General features: G+C 42.0%; 1 protein-coding gene across 3 annotated transcripts in view; it reads left to right on the top strand.

Annotated features, from left to right (window-relative positions):
* LOC118400933 (tetraspanin-18) overlaps nucleotides 1-22,623 on the top strand; it is a 111,576-nt gene that overhangs the window by 50,104 nt on the left and 38,849 nt on the right. Inside the window, exon 1 of one of the 3 annotated variants that reach the window (XM_052474631.1) lies at nucleotides 1,286-1,453. The exons of the other annotated variants lie outside the window; for them this stretch is intronic. The gene's annotated coding sequence lies outside the window, so the exon portion shown is untranslated. Of the gene's footprint in view, nucleotides 1-1,285; nucleotides 1,454-22,623 lie in introns of those variants that run through there. 3 annotated transcript variants of the gene reach the window in all.

Below are 22,623 nucleotides of genomic sequence, written 5' to 3' on the forward strand. Positions count from 1 at the left end.
TAAATTGGGATTGGGACCCATCATTAATATCTATATATTGAAGAGATTTAACGTTGACACTGTCTCCAACACGTTTTGACCATGATGACAGTGTCCCACAGGAGATGTTTAACAAGGTCCCTAGTAGCTATCTATAACCTTTCCATACTCTCATGCTGTGTGTTTTTTCACTCTTCCTCATGGACCTGTGACAGGCAGCCCCCACGGTGTCTCCCCTGTCAATTTATCTTTGTTAGATACTGTGTAGAAGACATGAATAACAATTATTTTTAGCTAGCAAATATAGTTAGCAAGCATAACTTAACCAAGCGAATGAAAATACACACATTCTCAGGTAGATTCTGTCAATGTTACATTATTTTACGAAGTAACTAGCTAGCTACAGTTAATAGTTAAATTAGCTAGCTAATGATTGTAGCTAGCTAGCGTTATCTGTCACTGACTTGGTACTCACCTTCATAGTTGTCTATGTAGCTTCCTATATACATCTTGAACCCCTTTTCATTCTTGCTAGCTGGAGTCTGGGACTGATTTAACAATTCAATGTACATCATTAATATGAATTTGAGGCAAGTCCTGAAGACACCAAGTAAAAAACTGCGACACATTTGGTCGCAACGTTATATTGTCAATAACAACTAGACTGACTTCCGTTCTATAGTATGAGCGACTGGAAATTGCCACGCCGGTAGGAAGTGTGTTTGGAACGTTCGATCATGGAATGTGCATAAGGGCTCTTGCAATTTATACTCGACGAGTGTTAGCTCAGCAAGACAATTCTGTTCACACTGCCATGCTTTAAGGGGGGAAACTGTCAGGGGAGAGTCGTGAGCTACCTCCGGAGGTAGCGGTCGAGACGTAACAAGTACACAAGTTTACATTTGAGTAATATGTGTAGCTGATGGTATTTTTCCCAAAAGTGTAGTAAGTGTGAAGAGGCTCTTAAAGTAAACCAAGAGATTGGATGGAGTGCAACCTGGATTGTTTCTTTCTTTCTCGCCCCCACCCTCTTTCTCTCTCACTCTCTTGCCCCCACCCTCTTTCTCTCTCACTCTCTTGCCCCCACCCTCTTTCTCTCTCTTTCTGTATATCTCTCTCCCTCAGTATCTCTTTCTGTCTCTCTGAGGGTAACTTCAGACAATTTGGATGGTGGGTGTGTAACCAATGCTAAATGTCTAGCTAGTTAGCGGTGGTGCGCGCTAACAGCGTTTCAATCGATGATGTCACTTGCTCTGAGACCTTGAAGTAGTGGTTCCACTTGCTCTGCAAGGGCCGCGGCTTTTGTGGAGTGATGGGTAACGATGCTTCGTGGGTGTCAGTTATTAATGCGTGCAGAGGGTCCCTGGTTCGCACCCAGGTCGGGGCGAGGGGACGGACTAAAGTTATACTGTTACATTGATGCTGTTGACCCGGATCACTGGTTGCTGCGGAAAAGAAGGAGGTCAAAAGAGGGGTGAGTGTAACCGATGCGAAATGGCTAGCTAGTTAGCGGTGGTGCGCGCTAATAGCGTTTCAATGGTGGGCATACCGATGACATACCACACCTCTGTCATGTCAGACAGTGTAAAGCTACCGTTGTCATGGTGTGCTCTGTCATATGGACCCCTGCCCTGCTCCAGAGCTACCGGGGAAATCAGACAGAATCCTGGATTATTGTCTGCCATAGTGGGTACACCACAGCTGTGTCGCTCTCACACTGCACTCTAGCGACTGTCATGTGAGACAGTGTAATGACATCACTGGCATGCTGTGCTCTCTCATATGGTGCTTTACTGTCACATTGTCAACCCTTTGTCAGAAGAATACACATGTCTGTTTTCAAGACACTTAGCTAGTCCAAAAACAGAAGGAGGAGGGGTCTAGATTAGAATCATAGCCAGTACAAAGAGATGAGGAGAATTGTATAACTCCTGGAACATGTTCTTCTTCCATTCTAAAGAGATAAGGAAAGTTCTTGGACCATTGTACATGTGTTTCTTCCATTCTAGTTTCCACTTAATAAAGGAGAGTGCAGGAATCCTCAGGCCTCTGTTAGTTATCCCTGAAGTCAAAGCAGTCTCTTAAGCGCATGTTAAACCACATCTGTTCTCCATTTAAACCAGGGTCTTAACATAACACATGATGTTAGAACATGTTGGGACTGAGAAGACCGTAAAGGTTCACCAGAACAAATGCCAAGAGAAGTGAAACAGTCCTTACCAAAATCATTTTGTTGTATGGAGACTATAGATGTTTTGAAGCCCTGCAAACCATTTGCATTATTCTCCAATTTCTAATGTTTTGTTTGTTTTGTGGGGGGACACCAAGATATACATTATGTTACTATTGTTGTTGTTTTCTGGACTGAGCGACCTGTCTCTAGGATGACCTTATTCCTCTCTTCCACTTTTCTCTCCAGTCCATCGGGGGCTCACATGGTGTTTGTTTAGCTGTGCTGACTAACAGTGTGGTAAACATCTGAAAACCTCAAAGACCAGAACAGACCAGGACTGAGGGAGCACTAAAGGGGAAACACACTTTCTGGCTCTGAGGAACCATCTGCCACTCACTCTCATAATTAAAACCAGTAGAAGACCTTTGTGTTTTCGTTCTTTTACAAACAGGCCTAATTATCTTTAAGTCCTTCTTGGCAGCCCATATGTATCACAGACTGCAACAAACACAGGGATTGTTTAACTGTTAGCAGACTGGACATGCTATGGTCATCCAAGACCTATAGCTATCTCCATCCAGATCTAAAGTAATCCGGCCTGAAATGTCACAGCACACACAAACCTATCATCCTCTTTAAACTGGGATAATAACAGATGACAGACTACTGATCTATCCCAATACTGTAGCTACAAGGTATAGGCTACAGCAATACTGTGCATACAAAACAGTAATGACAGGATACACTTCATTGACCAGTACAGTGGAGGAAATTACGGTCACGAAAACGCCGAAAAATATTCAAAATTAGCTCCATAATATCGACAGAAACATGGCAAACGTTGTTTATAATCAATCTTCAAGGTGGTTTTCAAATATCTCTTCGATAATATATCCACTGGGACAATTGGTTTTTCAGTAGGACCGATTGGAAAAATGGCTAACTCTGTATTTTACAGGAGAATCACTCTGAGAGCCATCAGGTGACCACTTACACAATGTAGCAGTTTACGGGTATTCTTCAACATAAATGCGTGAAACTACGTTACAATGCTGTAGACACCTTGGGGAATACGTAGAAAAAGTAATCTGGTTGATAGCCCATTCACTGCTCAATAGGGACGCATTGGAACGCAGCGCTTTCAAAACATGAGGCACTTCCGGATTGGATTTTTCTCATGCTTTCGCCTGTAATATCAGTTCTGTTATAATCACAGACAATATTTTTACAGTTTTGGAAACTTTATAGTGTTTTCTATCCTAAGCTGTCAATTATATGCATATTCTAGCATCGTGTCCTGAGAAAATATCCCGTTTACTATGGGAACATTATTTTTCCAAAAATGAAAATACTGCCCCCTAGTCACAAAAGGCTAACATACTGTCTGTAAAGGAAATGTCACCAAGAGCATTTTACCAAATATCAATAATGTATAATAGTAATCGATCATGTGGATAGCCAGCGTTATGTAATAATATTATGTATTGAAAGCTAGCTAGTGCATTAGGCCTAGTACCAGCCCACTACACAAGGCCCTGTGTGTCTGGTTGTCACTGTTCATGGTTTTATCTGCATACCTCAGTGTGTGCACCAGCCCCCATCATCTGTCCTGTTCTCTCTTTCCATTTCCACTCCCCCTTTTAAGAGTTGCAGCTGAGCAAGCTTTCTAGACTGAGCATGACTTGCAAGAGGGAATAAAAAAAGAATGCAGTGTAAACAACAGTAGGTAGCAAAGACCTATTAGGGACTATAATCAATCTCATGTGTCCTAAATTTACAATGATCAGAAATGTTCCTCAGTGAGCTGGATAGAGAGGAATGTAGAGGCCATAGGAGGGCATTTCACAGACTCTCAGCTGAGGGCATAGATGATTCCAGGATTGACCAGGATGAGACTGTAATACGCAAACCACACGGGCCACGTTGCGTGCGCGGGCATTTCAAAATAAATGTACACATAAGTTATTCAATAATTTCACCCACACTGTGTGCTTGGTTGCACGAGCGTCTGCATAGCCAAGCGCTGAAATAGAACTTCGTTCCATTTGAGACACTATCAGGAAGATACAAGTCCACATGGATGCTTGAAAGACAAACAAGGAGAGATTAATGTCTGCGCATTATGCCCTAAATACATTGTACCGTGCCCAGAAATCTGCTCCTTTTATTCTTTGTCCCCAACGCTCTAGGCGACCAGTTTTGATAGCCTTTAGCCGCACTCTCATCCTACTCCTCCTCTGTTCCGCGGGTGATGTGGAGGTAAACCCAGGCCCTGCATGTTCCCAGGCACCCTCATTTGTTGACTTCTGTGATCGAAAAAGCCTTGGTTTCATGCATGTCAACATCAGAAGCCTCCTCCCTAAGTTTGTTTTACTCAATGCTTTAGCATACTCTGCCAACCCTGATGTCCTTGCCGTGTCTGAATCCTGGCTTAGGAAGGCCACCAAAAATTCTGAGATTTCCATACCCAACTATAACATTTTCCGTCAAGATAGAATTGCCAAAGGGGGAGGAGTTGCAGTCTACTGCAGAGATAGCCTGCAAAGTAATGTCATACTTTCCGCCTGCTACCGACCCCCCTCAGCTCCCAGCTGTGCCCTGGACACCATTTGTGAATTGATCGCCCCCTATACTAGCTTCAGAGTTTGTTCTGTTAGGTAACGTAAACTGGGATATGCTTAACACCCCGGCAGTCCTACAATCTAAGCTAGATGCCCTCAATCTCACACAAATCATCAAGGAACCTACCAGGTACAGCCCTAAATCTGTGAACATGGGCACCCTAATAGATATTATCCTGACCAACTGGCCCTCCAAATACACCTCCGCTGTCTTCAATCATGATCTCAGCGATCACTGCCTCATTGCCTGTATCCGCTACGGGCCCACGGTCAAACGACCACCCCTCATCACTGTCTAACGCTCCCTAAAACATTTCTGCGAGCAGGCCTTTCTAATCGACCTGGCCCGGGTATCCTGGAAGGACATTGACCTCATCCCGTCAGTTGAGGATGCCTGGACATTCTTTAGAAGTAACTTCCTCACCATCTTAGATAAGCATGCTCCATTCAAAAAATGCAGAACTAAGAACAAATATAGTCCTTGGTTCACTCCAGACCTGACTGCCCTCGACCAGCACAAAAACATCCTGTGGCGGACTGCAATAGCATCAAATAGTCCCTGCGATATGCAACTGTTCAGGGAAGTGAGGAACCAATACATGCAGTCAGTCAGGAAAGCAAAGGCCAGCCTTTTCAAGCAGAAATTTGCATCCTGTAGCTCTAACTCCAAAAAGTTCTGGGACACTGTAAAGTCCATGGAGAACAAGAGCACCTCCTCCTAGCTGCCCACTGCACTGAGGCTGAGCAACACAGTCACCACTGATAAATCCATGATAATCGAACACTTCAACAAGCATTTCTCAACAGCTGGCCATGCCTTCCTCCTGGCTACTCCAAATTCGGCCGCAGCTACTCGCCCAAGCTTCCCCAGCTTCTCCTTTACCCAAATCCAGACAGCAGATGTTCTGAAAGAGCTTCAAAACCTGCACCCATACAAATCAGTTGGGCTTGACAATCTGGACCCTCTATTTCTGAAACTATTGTCGCAACCTCTATTACCAGCCTGTTCAACCTATCTTTCGTATCGTCTGAGATCCCCAAGGATTGGAAAGCTGCCGCGGTCATCCCCCTCTTCAAAGGGGGAGACACCCTGGACCCAAACTGTTACAGACCCATATCCATCCTGCCCTGCCTATCTAAGGTCTTCGAAAGCCAAGTCAACAAACAGATCACTGACCATCTCGAATCCCACCGTACCGTCTCCGCTGTGCAATCTGGTTTCCGAGCCAGTCACGGGTGTACCTCAGCCACGCTCAAGGTACTAAACGACATCATAAACGCCATCGATAAAAGACAGTACTGTGCAGCCGTCTTCATCGACCTGGCCAAAGCTTTCGACTCTGTCAATCATCATATTCTTATCGGCAGACTCAGTAGCTTCGGTTTTTCTAATGACTGCCTTGCCTGGTTCACTGACTACCTTCAAGACAGAGTTCAGTGTGTCAAATCGGGGGGCATGTTGTCCGGTCCTCTGGCAGTCTCTATGGGGGTGCCACAGGGTTCAATTCTTGGGAAGACTCTTTTCTCTGTATATATCATTGATGTTGCTCTTGCTGCAGGCGATTCCCTGATCCACCTCTACGCAGATGACACCATTCTGTATACTTCTGGCCCTTCCTTGGACACTGTGCTATCTAACCTCCAAACAAGCTTCAATGCCATACAACACCCCTTACGTGGCCTCCAACTGCTCTTAAACGCTAGTAAAACCAAATGCATGCTTTTCAACCGTTCGCTGCCTGCACCCGCACGCCCGACTAGCATCACCACCCTGGATGGCCTAGATTACCTAGAATACGTGGACATCTGTAATAAGTACCTAGGAGTCTGGCTAGACTGTAAACTCTCCTTCCAGACTCATATCAAACATCTCCAATCTAAAATCAAATCTAGAATCGGCTTTCTATTTCGCAACACAGCCTCCTTCACTCATGCCGCCAAACTTACCCTAGTAAAACTGACTATCCTACCGATCCTCGACTTCTGCGATGTCATCTACAAAATAGCTTCCAATACTCTACTCAGCAAACTGGATGCAGTTTATCACAGCGCCATCCATTTTGTTACTAAAGCAACTTATACCACCCACCACTGCGACCTGTATGCTCTAGTCGGCTGGCCCTCGCTACATATTCGTCTCCAGACCCACTGGCTCCAGGTCATCTACAAGTCCATGCTAGGTAAAGCTCCGCCTTTTCTTAGTTCACTTGTCATGATGGCAACACCCACCCGTAGCACGCGCTCCAGCAGGTGTATCTCACTGATCATCCCTAAAGCCAACACCTCATTTGGCCGCCTTTCCTTCCAGTTCTCTTCTGCCTGTGACTGGAACGTATTGCAAAAATCGCTGAAGTTGGAGACTTTTATCTCCCTCACCAACTTTAAACATCTGCTATCTGAGCAGCTAACCGATCGCTGCAGCTGTACATAGTCCATCAGTAAATAGCCCACCCAATTCACCTACCTCATCCCCATACTGTTTTTTTTTTTCTGCTCTTTTGCACACCAGTATCTCTACCTGCACATGACCATCTGATCATTTATCACTCCAGTGTTAATCTGCTAAATTGTAATTATCCGCTTACCTCCTCATGCCTTTTGCACACAATGTATATAGACTCTTTCTTTTTTTTCTACTGTGTTATTGACTTAATTGTTAATTGTTATTAACAATTGTTAATTGTTTACTCCATGTGTAACTCTGTGTTGTTATCTGTTCACACTGCTATGCTTTATCTTGGCCAGGTCGCAGTTGTAAATGAGAACTTGTTCTCAACTAGCCTATCTGGTTAAATAAAGGTGAAATAAAATACAAAAATAATAAATTAATGACAGATTACTAACTAAAAACTCACTAGGTTTCCTTTATTGTCTGTGGATTAATTGTCGGAGTAGAGAAACACGATTTTATATGACTCCGGGTGCAAATTCTACAAGTATCCAGCTAAAAAGAGGACCATTTGTGACCCATTTCAGGGAGCTAAGCATATGTCCCACGTCACTACTTCACATGTTCCAGAGGCATTAGAATGATTATTTGATCAAAATGTGGCATTTTTTGGCAGAAATGCATCTGGAACATGTGAACTGTCATGTGCCTTAATAACTTGTATGACATCTGTAAATACAAATAAAATTGTTAAAATGCGAGCCTGGTTGGTTTAGTCACGGAAAAAGAAAGGAACATTCCTGCTAGCCATAAATGGTCGACATAATGGATGGGCTGGACATGCTGAGAAAGGAGTTCGGATTGGTCTGACATATATAGCATGCTTCTGCCTAGAACATGAGCTGCTCAGTATGTGTAGATATTCCTTGAACAGCTTTTTTGAAAGATATAACGTTATCCATGGAGAACTGCAAAAGTGTTGCTACTTCTCTCAATAACATTGCTGCCCTCAATTTAGCAGGCGCTATCGACAAAGATCAGTGGCAGAAGGTTATGATGGACTAATTTCTGCACAAGGTCAGTGTGAACCGGAGTGACTTGACACAATGGGAAACAAGCTTGCGCTACAAACAAAACGAAAACGACACAGGACGTCTTACCCTAACCCTAACCCATACTAAACAGAAAACAAGATCCCACAAAACCCAACACTTCTATATGATCCCCAATCAGAGACAACGATAGACAGCTGCCTCTGATTGGGAACCACACTCGGCCAGAAACAAAGAAATAGAAAACATAGACTTTCCCACCCGAGTCACACCCTGACCTAACCAAACATAGAGAATAATAAGGATGTCTAAGGTCAGGGCGTGACAGTACCGTTTACACCTGTATCCTGTGCATGTGGCAAATACACTTAGATGTTATTTTTACAGAGATGGTAATGTGAAGAACAACATGACCTGCACCAAAGTCAGATTAGGATATAGAAAAAGTGTATTTTTGCCTGGAGTTTTTCCTTATTCTAGGCTACTACTTTCACCACGTTTAGTTTTGAAATCGCTGGTTGTATACTACACTACCTTATTCAGTCTGTTTAGCACATGGCCTCACATGTGAACACTTAAAGAGATGGGTGGGGCTAAGGCTTAAGAGGGTGTGAACAATGCTGAATAGGTGTGTAGACAAAGATGAATTCTCAAGTAATTTTACCAAAACATTCATGAGTCATTTTCTCAAACGTGGGGTTAAAAATCTATCAACTTTCAAAGCATAATGACTTTCCCATTGTTCTTTAACTGCAGATTGTGATATACCATTTTGTAGCTGAGTCTTTACTTTTATCCAATGTGAAAAACACATGCCACATGCATGTCAGGTAAAATAACAACAAAACAGCTAGCGAGCTAAATTTCCATGAATGTTTCATGTGTGTTTCTCCCTGCCCCCAAATTAATATAATTGATTCACAGTTGATTTGGGTATTTTAACCTGCATGTCATGATTGCGTCTGGCGGAAATAGACAGAATCAACATGCACACGATGGCGTACGCGGACACACACGGACCACCTCAGCTCTTCGAGAAGGACTCAGTCAGTCAGTATGTCATAGTCTCTGTGATGTTTTAAGCTATGTACCTCTGAAGCTTTATAGCTAGGCCTTAAGGCTCGAGCTGTGATGGAAATGGTTAAGGTGCTCCTGTTCAACATTATCTTGCAGGGCTGTGGGTGGGGAAAGAGTGAACAAAGGAATGGGGGAAGAGATTAACTCCCCCAGCCCCCTCTCAGTCTGTGGTAATTAACTTTTACTTTGGGGTGGGGAGAGAGGGAGGGAGGGAGAGTTGGGTGGAGTGAGGCTGTTTCTATCTCCCGGCAACCTTGCTTGCTATGTTATTGTAACCCACTCTCTGAGAGTTCCAACTCCTAATTGTATCCTACGGGCCCGTGCCCTCACTGTTCACAGCCTTTCCTGTCCCTCGCAGCGATCTGCTCCCCCCATCTCCTTCACCCTCACCCTCCACCCGTCCAACATTACCATCACCCTCCACCCGTCCAACATTGCCTGCTGCTCCGACAGGTCTTCCCCCTTTAATCGCTCCACTGCAAAGCTTCACTGTTGTTGTGTTGCCCCCCAGTCCTTACTCTGGGCACACCACGCCATTGCAACCTGGAAATGTCTATCACTGTGTTTTCAACAATTTAAAAGCACAGCAAAGTTCAATTGGTAATACAATGTCAGATATTTTGTTTATTTATACAACAGATTGTGTTATCACTGTGCTTCATCTAATAGCAGAATCAAATGACCTAGATTGCATTTGAGATTACATTAAAAGGTGCAATATGCAGAAATTGCTCTGCCATTACCTGGTTGATAAAATTCTAATTGTTTTGCTAATTTGTGTTTATGTGACAAAACATGCAATGTGTAGTATAGAGAATCCTGGTGCCATCTAAACTGCTGTGAAATATATTTTCAATAACCAAAAATATTGTATTTTTTCAGCTGTTTGAAGCTGGTGTACAACACCGAAAGCAAAAACAAAACTTAACGGGAAGCATAGAAATAGAGCACATGGAACATATATATTTTTTGTTGTGTTACCAAGTGGGATTAAAATGGATTTAATTGTCATTTTTTTGTTAACGATCAACACAAAATACTCTGTCAAAGTGGAACAAAAATTAGAAACGTTTAAAAAAATATACGAAGAATAAACATATCTTGATTAAATAACTATTCAACCCCCTGAGTCAATACATGTTAGAGTCACCAGTGATTACAGCTGTCAGTCTTTCTCGGTAAGTCTCTAAGAGCAGTGCACTGGAATATTGCAACATTTGCCATTTATTATTTTGAAAATTGTTTAAGCTCTGTCAAATTGATTGTTTATAATTGCTAGACTACAATTTTCAGCTCTAGACTTAGATTTGCAAGCCGACTTATATCAAAACTGTAACTTGGCCACTCATGAACATTTATTGCCCTCTTGGTAAGCAACTCCAGTGTACATTTCCCCTTGTGTTTTAGGTTATTGTCCTGCTGAAAGGTGAATTAATCTCCCAGTGTCTGGTGTAAAGCAGACTGAACCAGGTTTTCCTTTAGTATTTTGTCTGTGTTAGCTCCATTCTGTTTATTTTTTATCCTGAAAAACTCCCCAGTCCATAATGATTACAGGCATACCCATAACATGATGCAGCCACCACTATGCTAGTAAATATGGAGAGTGGTACTCTGGGATGTGTTGTATTAAATTTACCCCAAACATAACGTTGTATTCAGGACAAAAATTCTGCAGTATTACTTTAGTGCCTTGTTGCAAACAGCTGCATGTTTTGGAAGGGGTGTGAATACTTTCTGAAGGCACTGTATCTGTAAGGTTCCTGGGCAACCAGTGAATTTCAAACACAGATTCAACCACAAAGACCAGCGAGATTTCCCAATGCCTCGCAAAGAAGGGCACCTATTGGTAGATGGGGGAGAAGCAGACATTGAATATCCCTTTGAGCATGGTGAAGTTATTTGGATGGTGTGTCAATACAACCTGTCACTACAAAGATGCAGTCTTCCTTCCTAACTCAGTTGCCGGAGAGGAAGGTAACCACTCAGGGATTTCACCATGAGGCCAATGATGAATTTAAAACAGTTGCAGAGTTTAATGGCTGTGGATGGATCAACAACTTTGTATTAATTCCACAATACTAACCTAATTGACAGAGTGAAAAGAAGGAAGCCTGTACAGAATAAAAATATTCAAAAACATGCATCCATTAGTAAGGCACTAACGTAAAACTGCAAAAAATGTGGCAAAGAAATTCACTTCATGTTCTGTATACAAAGTGTTATGTTTGGGGCAATTCCAGCACAACACATCACTGAGTACCATTCTTCATATTTTCAGGTATGGTGGTGGCTGCATCATGTTATGGTTATGCTTGTCATCATCAAGGATTCGGGAGTTTTTTTGGGATAAAAAATAAAAAGGGAATAGAGCTAAGCACAGTCCAAATCTGGTTCAGTCTGAAGACACTGGCAGACAAATTCACCTTTCAGCAGGACAATAACCTAAAACACATGGCCAAATATTCACTGAAGTTGCTTCTCAAGACGACATTGAATGTTCCTGAGTGGCCTAGTTGCAGTGTTGACTTAAATCGGATTGAAAATCTATGGTAAGACTTGAATGGCTTTCTAGCAATAATCAACAACCAACTTGACAGAGCTTGAAGAATTTATGAAGAATAATGGGCATATTGTACAATCCAGGTGTTCAAAGCACTTAGAGACTTACCCAGACTTACCCAGATTGACCGCTGTAATCATGACTGCCAAAGGTGATTCTAACATGTATCGAATCAGGGGTGTGAATACATTCTGTATTTAATTTTCTAAAACATATTTTCACTTTTTCATGATGGAGTTGTGTGTAGATGGATGAGATTTTTTAAATATTGAATCAATATTGAATTTTGGTTGTATCACAACAAAATGTGGAAGAAGTCCAGGGGTATGAATGTGCTATTTGCCAATCCCCTGCTATGCAAGGGAAATGCAGTCATGCAGGTACAGCCCAATGTTGGAGAAGATGTGGAAAGACTCACACCATTATTTGAATGGGCTGGGTGTCACTGGTGTTTTGGGTAGGTAGCTTGGACCTTTGCTGCCCCATTGTGAATAGGGTTGGACTTAGACACCACTACTCTACAATGTACTGCAATTTTTGTATGTATTTGTATGTAATTGTTCAGTGATTATGATTATTTATTATTTTGATGATGTGATCAGTTTTTATTTGAACATATACACTATCTATACAAAAGTGCACCCCTTCAAATTAGTGGATTCAGCTATTTCAGCCACACCCGTTGCCGACAAGTATCAAAATTGAGAACAAATTGAGAACACCACCATGCAATCTCCATAGACAAACAATGCCACTTTAATGACCTTACTTACTTAATGACCTTAGAGTGACTTTCAACGTGGCACCGTCATAGTTCATCAGATTTCTGCACTGCTAGAGCTGCTAGAGCTGCCCTGGTCAACTGTAAGTGCTGTTATTGTGAAGTGGAAACATCTAGGAGCAACAACGGCTCAGCCGCCAAGTGATAGGTTACACAAGCTCACAGAAGAGGCCCACCAAGCTCACAGAAGAGGACCACCAAGTGCTAAAGTGTGTAGCCCGTATAACTGGTATTTCCTTGGTTGCAACACTCACTACCGAGTTCCAAACTGCCTCTGGAAGCAATGTCAGCACAAGATCTGTTTGTAGGGAGCTTCATGAAATGGATTTCCATGGCCGAGCAGCCGCACAAGCTTAAGTTCACCATGCACAATGCCAAGCGTCGGCTGGAGTGGTGTAAAGTTTGCCGCCATTGAACACTGGAGCAGTGGAAACGCGTTCTCTGGAGTGATGAATCACACTTCACCATCTAGCAGTTCGACCGACTAATCTGGGTTTGGCGGAAGTCAGGAGAATGCTACCTGCCTGAATGGATAGTGCCAACTGTAACGTTTGGTAGAGGAGGAATAATTGTCTGGAGCTGTTTTTCATGGTTTTGCCTCAATGCTACAGCATACAATGACATTCTGTGCTTCCAATTTTGTGGCAACAGTTTTGGGAAGGCCCTTTCTGGTTTCCGCATGGCAATGACCCCGTGCAAAAAGCTATGTCCATACAGAAATGGTTTGTCGAGATCGGTGTGGAAGTATTTGACTGGCCTGCACAGAGCTCTGAACTCAACCCCATCGAACACCTTTGGGAAGAATTGTAACGGTGACTGTGAGCCAGGCCTAATCACCCAACATCAGTGCCTGACCTCACTAACGCTCTTGTGGCTGAATGGAAGCAAGTCCCTGCCACAATGTTCCAACATCTAGTGAAAAGCCTTCTCAGAAGAGTGGAGGCTGTTATAACAGCAAAGGGGGGGGGGGCACCTCCATATTAATGCCAGTGATTTTGGAATGAGATGTTCGACGAACAGGTGTCCACATACTTTTGGTCATGTAGTGTATATGTAAATTATTATCTTAGACTTATCTCAGTCCTCAGCAAAATTAAATTTTGGCAGAACAGTGTGTTTTTCGATCAATGTTTTGATGCGTCTGAGGAGCACCATCTGGTGTTGTGTTGACACCTGTAGTCCGTCTGAAGAGTACAGAAGAATTTGACAAATAAATAACCATTGAAGACTTGAATTTATTGCTGTTGCATGCATTTATTGAGTGTTAAATCCGGTAAAAACCATTCTGTTGATCATGTAATTTCACTACACTCAGAAAAACAGAGTTGGAAAGGAACAATGCCAGGGCTGCTGAAGTTGTGGACCTACTGTACCTTAAAAATGATCTGATGTCCTTTCCTCAGTCTGGTCCTCTCCACCCTCCATGTCACATGTCAATCATTGGTTCTCTTCACCCAGTGATGTACCTCCTCCACAGATGGATATTCTGACAATTGCCTCAGTCTTGGTGGTCTTCAGTTTAATGTGTGTTCTCATAAGAGCAAAACTTGTAGTCAAAACCATTAGCCAAGCAGCCCTATGGTAGAAGTCTATAAGGGTTTGTGAGGAGTTTGTTGAATTTTGACATATTACATACATTGTGTTTTTTTTAATCCTAGGAAGGGTGGACAACATTCGCACTTGGGTTACTTCATCACAAACTTACAGTGCATATGGTTATGGACCTACATCTGTAGGTTATAGGCTACAATAAAGTATAATTGGGACAATGTAGCCTACCTTCAAGTGAGGATAGTCACATATGTATGATGGTTTCACAGACTTGAACTGTTCCTTGTTGGGAATGCAAGGTGTCAAGTGTTGATTCCCTTTCCAGCAACTTTTACTGAAATAGTAGAGCATTACCCACTTCCATATAATGACAAAATAATAATATATAATCTTTTAGGAATGCCCCCACATTTCTGATGAACATTAAGTGGAAAGGAGGAGGGGCATAGGAAATGACTTGTCTGTTTGTCTGATGGACGTTGAATGAAGAGAGTATGGATAGATGAAGAGAGCAGGAACAAGAGGGAGAGAGAGGGAGAGAGACAGACAGGGAGATGGGGCTTAAGAGAAATTACGAGATTTGAATAAAGAAGGGACAGACAAGTAATTTCCTATGCCCCTCCTTCTTTCTTCTTAATGTTATCCTTACATCTATCCGTACTCTCTTCATTCATCTGTCCATACTCTCTTCATTCATCTATCCATACTCTCTTCATTCATCTATCCATACTCTCTTCATTCATCTATCCATACTCTCTTCATTATTCTATCCATACTCTCTTCATTCATCTATCCATACTCTCTTCATTCATCTATCCATACTCTCTTCATTCATCTATCCATACTCTCTTCATTCATCTATCCATACTCTCTTCATTCATCTGTCCATACTCTTGATTAATCTATCCATACTCTCTTCATTCATCTATCCGTACTCTCTTCATTCATCTATCCATACTCTCTTCATTCATCTATCCGTACTCTCTTCATTAATCTATCCGTACTCTCTTCATTCATCTATCCATACTCTCTTCATTAATCTATCCATACTCTCTTCATTCATCTATCCATACTCTCTTCATTCATCTATCCATACTCTCTTCATTCATCTATCCATACTCTCTTCATTCATCTATCCATACTCTCTTCATTAATCTATCCATACTCTCTTCATTCATCTGTCCATACTCTTGATTAATCTATCCATACTCTCTTCATTCATCTATCCGTACTCTCTTCATTCATCTATCCATACTCTCTTCATTCATCTATCCGTACTCTCTTCATTATTCTATGCATACTCTCTTCATTCATCTATCCTCTTCATTCATCTATCTATACTCTCTTCATTCATCTATCCGTACTCTCTTCATTCATCTATCCATACTCTCTTCATTCATCTATCCATACTCTCTTCATTCATCTATCCATACTCTCTTCATTCATCTATCCATACTCTCTTCATTCATCTATCCATACTCTCTTCATTCATCTATCCATACTCTCTTCATTCATCTATCCGTACTCTCTTCATTCATCTATCCATACTCTCTTCATTATTCTATGCGTACTCTCTTCATTAATCTATCCTCTTCATCCATCTATCCATACTCTCTTCATTCATATAACCATTCAAGACACAAATGTAACTCTTTGTCATGCTTTTTTACTAAGAACATTAGCTACCTAGTTGGCTAACGTTAGGTCTTAGCTTATGATCACAAACGTCAATCATTCATCATGATCGATAAATGACTGATAATCTGAAAATCCCAAATAGCCTACTTCATTGTCTTTGTAACACCATTTTAAAATAATTACCAAGTGTGTTTACCTTGTCATGTTGATTTTCCTTTTTCATTTGTTCAATAACTAGCAACAAGAGAAGAGATTCCAAGGAGCTCTGTGAAGAAGTCTCGTTTAAGTCAGGTTCTCTCACCAGCTCATTTCAAACGAGGCTGTGAAACTGTGCATCTCCCGCGGTTCGTGGCAGGCATGAGTGAACTCCGAACTCTCTGTTCCCGGGATTCCCTCTCTAAAGTTCTTCCTATGTAGTGCGCATTTACTTTGTCACAGGGAATGTCCAAACTCAATCAGTGCGGCGTTGAATGTTGCTACGTTACTCATGGACGTGGTTTTGCACCAATTTTGCTGTGGACAAAAAGGACACCCATCACCATCTATTAAGAGGCAATGGAAACTTGTGAGACTGCAGCTCCATGAATACCTAAAGGAGTTACTTTGATGCTGATTGAAGTTGTGGAGTCTGTCCTCTTTTCCACACTAGAGGCAGATCATCAACGGGTAGCTGGCGGCATGGCTGTTAGTCAAAGTGATCATCATGTCAGACTACGTGTGCCTGGTGTAATTATAGGAGACATTCACAGATGTTAGAGAGGTGAGATCTCAGTAGATCAGGACACACTTCACCAGCCTTTGGCCCAATCCCAAATTGACCTTTGCTGTTGTGGAGATCTGAAAGGATCTGATCGGCATCTTTGATGATGACATGTTCTAGGGGTGAAACTCAGAGCCACCCGAGAGTCCCCTAGATAGACTTTTGTAATGTTTGCTTCCATTTGCCTCCATCTTTGAAAAGAGGAAGATGTATTTAGATACATTTGCATCTTTACTGAAATGCATGGCATGCCTGACAAAATTCCACAAATGCATGGCTATGATATCTAGTATCCAAAGTGGTTTCTAATTCGGCTTCTTAAGTTACATTTCACGCATTGATCAATGGAGAAATATTTTTTGCCCACCAAACCAACATTTGGGAAGTGAATTTAATTTGATTGCACCTAATTGCAACATTCTGTGATAAAGAGCGCATGTTCAACTTCATAATCACAGAGGGAAGTACAGATAAATACTTTTTAAATTTGTATTTATTACATATGCACATGAAAGACAATGTATCATGTTTGTAGTCATTTGTTGTAGTCATTTAAATGCATGTTCATGCTTCTGGTATGTGTCAAGTAAAATAAAAGTGCATTTGGGCAAAATGTGTCATAGCTGCGGCAGCCTATTAGAAGACTTGTAGGGATGACTTTGTCTTGTCTTAGGACTTTTAGGCCTCCCATGAGATGGATTGTCATGCCAGTTAATGTGTTATGTGGAGTTCTGTGATTAAATGTTAAGCTTGTTCTTGTTCTGCAGTCTTAATTATAATGACATACAGTGTCTTCAGAAAGTATTCGTACACCTTGACTTATTTCACATTTTGTTGTGTTATAGCCTGAATTAATAATGGACTACATAGTTTTTTTTTTTTATCATCTATACACATTGCCCCATAATTACAAAGCAAAAACATTTTATTTTTTTTCCAAATGTATCTAAAATAAAATACAGAAATATCTCATTTACATAAGTATTCACACCCGAGTCAATACGTGTTAGAATACGTGTTAGACATTAAGAGCTTTGCACTCCTGGATTGTACAATATTTGCACATTCTTCAAGCTCTGTCATGTTGGTTGTTGATCATTGCTAGACAGCCATTTTCAATTCTTGCCATAGATGTTCCAGCCAATTTAAGTAAAACTGTAACTAGGCCACTTATGAACATTCAGTGTCGTCTTGGTAAGCAACTCCAGTGTATATTTGCCCTTGTGTTTTAGGTTATTGTCCTGCTGAAAGGTGAATTTTTCTCCCAATGTCTGAAAGCAGACTGAACCAGATTGTCCTCTAGGATTTTGCCTGTGCTTAGCTCTATTGCGTTTTTTGATGAAGAGAAAACTCTCTAGTCATTGCCGATGACAAGCATACCCATAACATGATGCAGTCACCACCATGCTCAAAAATATTAAGAGTGGTATTAGGTGATATGTTTGGGGCAAATCCAACATGACATAACACTTTCTATTCAGGACATATAGTTGCATGACACATTATTTAAAATTTTACTTTAGTGCTTCATTGCAAACAGGATGCATGTTTTGGAATATTTTATTCAGTACAGGCTTTCTTCCTTCTTTGGATTAACTGCAATGTTGTTGATCCATCCTCAGTACTCTCCCATCACAGCCATTAAACTTTGTAACTGTTTTAAAGTCACCAATGGCCTCTTTGTGAAATCCCAGAGTGGTTTCCTTCCTCTGGCAACCGAGTTATGAAGGATGCCTGAATCTTTGTAGTGACTGGGTGTATCGATACACCTTACAAAGTGTAAATAATAACTTCACCATTTTCAAAGGGATATTCATTGTCTGATTTTTTATTTTTACTCATTTACACAACATGGCCAAAAGTATATGGACACGTGCTCGTTGAACATCTTATTCAAAACTCATGGGGATTAATATGGAGTTGTGCCCCTCTTTGATGCTATAACAGCTTCCACTCTTATGGGAAGGCTTTCCACTAGATGTTGGAACATTGCTGCGGGGACTTACTAATGTTTCTGTGGCTGAATGGCAGCGAGGTCAGGCACTGATGTTGGGTAATTAGGCATAGCTCGCAGTCAGCGTTCCAATTCATCCCAAAGGAGATCAATGGGGTTGAAGTCAGGGCTCTGTGCAGACCAGTCAAGTACTTCCACACCGATCTCGACAAACAATTTCTGTGTGGACCTCGCCTTCTACACAGGGGCATTGTCATGCTGAAACAGGAAAGGGCATACCCCAAATTGTTTCCACAAAGTTGGAAGCACAGAATCCTCTAGAATGTCATTGTATGCTGTAGCGTTAAGATTTCCCTTCACTGGAACTAAGGGGCCTAGCCTGAAAAACAGCCCCAGACCATTATTCCTCCTCCACCAAACTTTACAGTTGGCACTATGCATTCGGGCAGGTAGCGTTCTCCAGGCATCCGCCAAACCCAGATTTGTCCGTTGGACTGGTGTTTTGCGGGTACTACTTAATTTTTGGCAAAAACTCAACTCGTCGTGTTTGGAGGACAAAGAATGCTGAGTTGCATCCAAAGAACACCATACCTACTGTGAAGCATGGGGGTGGAAACATCATGCTTTGGGGCTGTTTTTCTGCAAGGGGACCAGGATGACTGATCCGTGTAAAGGAAAGAATGGGGCCATGTATCATGAGATTTTGAGTGAAAACCTCCTTCCATCAGCAAGGGCATTGAAGATGAAACATGGCTGGGTCTTTCAGCATGACGATGATCCCAAACACACCACCCGGGCAACAAAGGAGTGGCTTTGTAAGAAGCATTTCAAGGTCCTGGAGTGGCCTAGCCAGTCTCCAGATCTCAACCCCATAGAAAATCTTTGGAGGGAGTTGAATGTCCGTGTTGCCCAGTAACAGCCCCAAAACATCACTGCTCTACAGGAGATCTGCATGGAGGAATGGGCCAAAATACCAGCAACAGTGTGTGAAAATCTTGTGAAGACTTACAGAAAATGTTTGACCTCTGTCATTGCCAACAAAGTGTATATACCAAAGTATTGAGATAAACTTTTGTTATTGACCAAATACTTATTTTCCATCATAATTTGCAAATAAATTCATAAAAAATCCTACAATGTGATTTTCTGGATTTTTTTTCTCATTTTGTCTGTCATAGTTGAAGTGTACCTAATGATGGCCTCTCTCATATTTTTAAGTGTGAGAACTTGCACAATTGGTGGCTGACTAAATACTTTTTTGCCCCACTGTATATATATATAAAATATATATATTTTTTTTTCATCTGCTTCAACCAGCATCAAAGTAACTCCCCATAAACACATATTCAAGGGGCTGCTGCTGCAATCTCTCAGGTTTCCCATCGCCCCTCAACACATTAACACTGAGAAGACATAGGACAGTGTACAATGAGTTCAATCCGAGTAATTTAAGATGGGTGATTGAGTTGTTGGTGATGGGTGATTGAGTTCAGTTTACCCACCTATTATTCTAGATATTATTCTTCTGAGTTAGGGTTTACCCATCTGTTTACCCAAGGTGCTCACTGTTTACCAATCTATTGAGAGCTATGACCAAAGAGAGGGGAAGGTCAATTAATGATGAGTTTTCTGATTCAATCAGATGTGTGTGGTGATTGAACCTCCAACCTCAGCAGTTTATCCCTTTCCGTCTGTCCAGGGCGGTTGATTTATACACTGTAGATCAATAAATCTGGATCTGCTAGAAGAGCCATAAGTCTGTCTCAGCACTCTGCTCATTAAGACCTGTGACATCCAGGAGAAATATAGCTGAAAAAAAGTCTTGCTCTATTGCTATGCTCTTTTGCTCCTTGGGCTGTGTTCCGAAATAGCATCCTATTCCCTGTACTTTTAACCAGAGCCCTACGATCTGTCAGAATCGTAAGGTTATTTGGTGGCTGTGGAGCTGGTTCTTAAAAGTCATAATTTTACAGCAATAGAAGTCCTGCTTTGGGTGTAGCTCGCTCGTCTAACAGCGGGTCAGTGGTCACAGAGAGGAAGAGGCGAAGCGAGAGGCGAAGCGATGGGGGTGGATGGACAATGCTCAAAGGATTGGAAATAATTGATTTGTTTTAACTCCTCTTCCATCTATGTTTAAGTCATCTGGTACTTTTCAAAGAATGACAAAATGAGAAGTGAAACCTGTTATTGAAGAGCGCTTAGCCGTGTAAGATGTATTGTCACATTGCAAGGCCCTCTGCATAGGAGTGCCCTGAAATAAATGAGGTAGGGTTGATCAAAGTGTATGATGACATTAGATCCCGAACAAAGTCCTGAATCACATCCTTGTGGTACTCCACACCCGATTTTCAATGAGTCTGACAGTAGATGCAACAATAAACTCACTCAGAGCCTGAACATCAACAGACACTATTCAATTACCTACAGGCTTGATTTGTAAATCTCTCACACAGCGGTCGATGCTTAAATGTCAACGATTGGAGAGTAAAAGGGATTTAGAAGCCCTACTTGAAAGGCTTTATTTTGAGTGGATGTAGATTAAACCTATTGCCTGGTGATAATAGGTCTTTCATTCTCTATTTCCTCTCTTTCACTCGGACCCTCAATGGCCTGGCCTTTCTAGTCTCCCACGAGGCAAGGATCTATACTATACCGCCGCCCTTTAGTTGATTCTGTGTGTTTGTGTGTGTGTGTGTGTGTGTGTGTGTGTGTGTGTGTGTGTGTGTGTGTGTGTGTGTGTGTGTGTGTGTGTGTGTGTGTGTGTGTGTGTGTGTGTGCAAGTTTGCCGATCTCCCCCTCACCCCACGTAACATACACCCGATACCGCCGCCTTGCTGAGTCTCTCTCTCTGATCCTATTGGTGCTCCACTTTCCCCCTGTGCAAGGTTACCATGGAGATCTGAAAATAATGCAGACCCTCTCTACTGTTGCCTTCTCTCCACCAGCTACTCTAGCAGATAATAATTAGGTGGGTGCTTACATGTGTCCTATTTCATGTGTGTATTATACATGTGTTTTTTTGCATATCCCACTCACCCTGAGACATCCTCAGAGGGTCACAGCTAGGGATCAGTCATTATTGACAGCAACCTTGGAGAAATTAGGGTCAAGTGCCTTGCTCAAGGGAACATCAGCCAAGTTTTCACCCAGTCAGCCCGGGGATTCATATCAGCAACCTTTCGGTTACTGGCCCAATGCTCTTAACCGCTAGGCTACCTGCCAACCACAATAGCACTAAGCACAGGGCATTGGAGAGGGTTTTTTGCTACCAGCTTGGCAGGATAGATATACTTTGACCCCTTTTGTTTCAGTACACACTTCTAAGCTGCTATTGATATATGGGAGGAGGGGTTAGGTAGTGATAGAGAGAGATCTATTGTCTGTCTGTCCAAGAAGCAAATAGAGCCGATGATATTGGATTGTTTGTGAACAAGTAGGCTGTAAAATTGGTTTAAAACACCTCTGTTGCTCTCCTAAAGATGGATTTTGGTTCCACATACTATAGATGTGTGCCTCTATATCCTCTTTACGACTGTGGAGGTTTATTGATTTCCTGGGTGTTTACTGTGAAGAGTGATAACAGTGTATAATTTTGGAGCATCTCTCTTCCTCGCTAGTTACCTACTCTGTGATTGCGTTGTGTAGTGTGTAGATATAATCACAAAATGTGTGTCTGTGTGTGCGCGTGCGCGTGCATATGCTATATGGGGGCTGGTGTGAGTGTGTTCTTGTTTTTGTTCCATGGGTGGTTGGTGAGCTGCAAGTGTCAGTTTTGGTGTCTTGTTGATTCTGTAGGATACTGCTGGCAATATGGTGTGGAAGTATAGAAGGATGGTGATGGCGACGGTGATGGCTTAGGCTCTGGTTCCAGAATACTCTCGTGACATTATGATTCTCATTTACATTTACATTTAAGTCATTTAGCAGACGCTCTTATCCAGAGCGACTTACAAATTGGTGCATACACCTTAAGACATCCAGTGGAACAGCCACTTTACAATAGTGCATCTAAATCTTTTAGGGGGTGAGAAGGATTACTTACCCTATCCTAGGTATTCCTTGAAGAGGTGGGGTTTCAGGTGTTCTCC

This window comes from Oncorhynchus keta, chromosome 22, assembly GCF_023373465.1.
Source record: "Oncorhynchus keta strain PuntledgeMale-10-30-2019 chromosome 22, Oket_V2, whole genome shotgun sequence".
Taxonomy (NCBI): domain Eukaryota; kingdom Metazoa; phylum Chordata; class Actinopteri; order Salmoniformes; family Salmonidae; genus Oncorhynchus; species Oncorhynchus keta.